This window comes from Schistocerca cancellata, chromosome 9 (assembly GCF_023864275.1).
Source record: "Schistocerca cancellata isolate TAMUIC-IGC-003103 chromosome 9, iqSchCanc2.1, whole genome shotgun sequence".
Taxonomy (NCBI): Eukaryota; Metazoa; Arthropoda; class Insecta; order Orthoptera; family Acrididae; genus Schistocerca; species Schistocerca cancellata.
Window position 1 is genome coordinate 102,701,125 of NC_064634.1, and position 1,772 is coordinate 102,702,896.

At 42.1% G+C, this 1,772-nt stretch overlaps 1 non-coding gene across 1 annotated transcript; it reads left to right on the forward strand.

Annotated features, from left to right (window-relative positions):
- Window positions 1–285: 285 nt before the first annotated feature.
- On the forward strand, window positions 286–360 carry Trnal-caa (transfer RNA leucine (anticodon CAA)). Its single transcript has one exon. It is a non-coding gene; the product is annotated as a tRNA-Leu (tRNA).
- Window positions 361–1,772: the final 1,412 nt, after the last annotated feature.

The following is a 1,772-nucleotide window of genomic DNA, read 5'->3' on the forward strand; positions in this document are numbered from 1 at the left end:
TTAGCAGCAGCCTTGCCCGCGAAAGGCAAAGGTCCCGGGATCGAGTCTCGGTCCGGCACACAGTTTTAATCTGCCAGGAATTTTCATATCAGCGCACACTCCGCTTCAGAGTGAAAATCTCATTCTCGAAACATCCCCAAGGCTGTGGCTAAGCCATGTCTCCGCAATATCCTTTCGTTCAGGAGTGCTGGTTCTGCAAGGTTCGCAGGAGAGCTTCTGTAAAGTTTGGAAGGTAGGAGACGAGGTACTGGCAGAAGTAAAGCTGTGAGGACGGGGCCTGAGTCGTGCTCGGGTAGCTCAGTTGGTAGAGCACTTGCCCGCAAAAGGCAAAGGTCCCGAGTTCGAGTCTCGGTCCGGCACATAGTTTTAATCTGCCAGGAAGGTTCATAAAGCATAGTGTTTATTTGTCCTGTGTTTGTTAGAGATAATATGTTTTTGAAATTAATTTTGTACATGAGTAAACATGTTTCTCTTGTTTATTGAGTAGGTTAAATATTTTGATTCTTTGCGTATCATTCGCTGAAAATGTTTATTGTAATTAAAGTAGTACAATTAAATATACTGAGTTACTGTATAAATAGAGAGGGAGCGATCTGGGAGGATCGATTGCGACGATCGAACAGAGTGTGGGAGAGAGTTTGTTAGATGGAGGATCCGCGAACTCGTATGGTGTGATGTCTATAGTTGTTTTCTTTCAAATCAGTGCAAACGAAACTCGTTAATGGTGATATATGTTTCTGTTCTTTCCGTACGGGATTCTGAAAATGTTTATTGTGGACAGGGGAGGTGGCTATGGGGGCTATAGCCCCCGCCCCTCCCCAATGGAGTATCATATTACACTGGATAAAATGACTTCAGAAATCAGCCAATATATTACTTCAACAGATTCAATCATTTTTTTATAATTTTGTAGCAATATAGCTTGCAAATTTCAAACACATTTTAACAAAAGAATAAGAGCGGCAAATAGCTCACCATCTAAACCAATACATATCATTTAACTTAAAATGGGCGTCTTATTATTTGTTAATATACACTGGATGTATATTAATGTACGAGTGCCACTTACAATAATCAAGAAAGCTAAACATGCCGGGTATTCCTACCAACACTTAAATTGCTGACCCCAGACAAAAACTTCGAAATCGCCGGACACCTGGGTCAAATCGTATTTTCCCGGGCACACGTTTTTACCCTGAACTCCACAACAGTTACCAAAAACTACTCTAAGCAACACCAAATTTTACCAGTTTGTTGGTGGAGGACCAAAACTCTCCTTTTGTTAAGCGATAAGCGATATTGCATTCTCCCAACCCCCAACCCCCGCCATTAGACCCCCTTGACCGACTTCCAGAACCGCCCCTGACTGTGGACACAGAAGTCGGACTGTGTGAAACCGCCAACTCAACTGGGTCGTGTAACTACGACAATACAGCCATCTACGGACGACATCGCAGTTACGGGTTTTGCGGTGAACTGTGTTCGCTTTGACCGTATCACGTGCACTTTACAAATTTCAGAACTTCGATGTATGTTCGCGTCCTGACTGAGAGCAGAGTTAGTTTTTTTTGCAGATGACACAAGTATTGCAATAAATAGTATGTCGAGTGTAGTTCTAGAAAGATCTGCTAATGATATTTTCATGGATATTAATAAATGGTTTAAAGCCAACTCACTGACCTTAAACATCGAAAATACTCACTATATGCAATTCAGAACCTGTAAGAGGTTTCCACCCAACATATGCATAAAGTATGGAGAAGAGCAGGTAG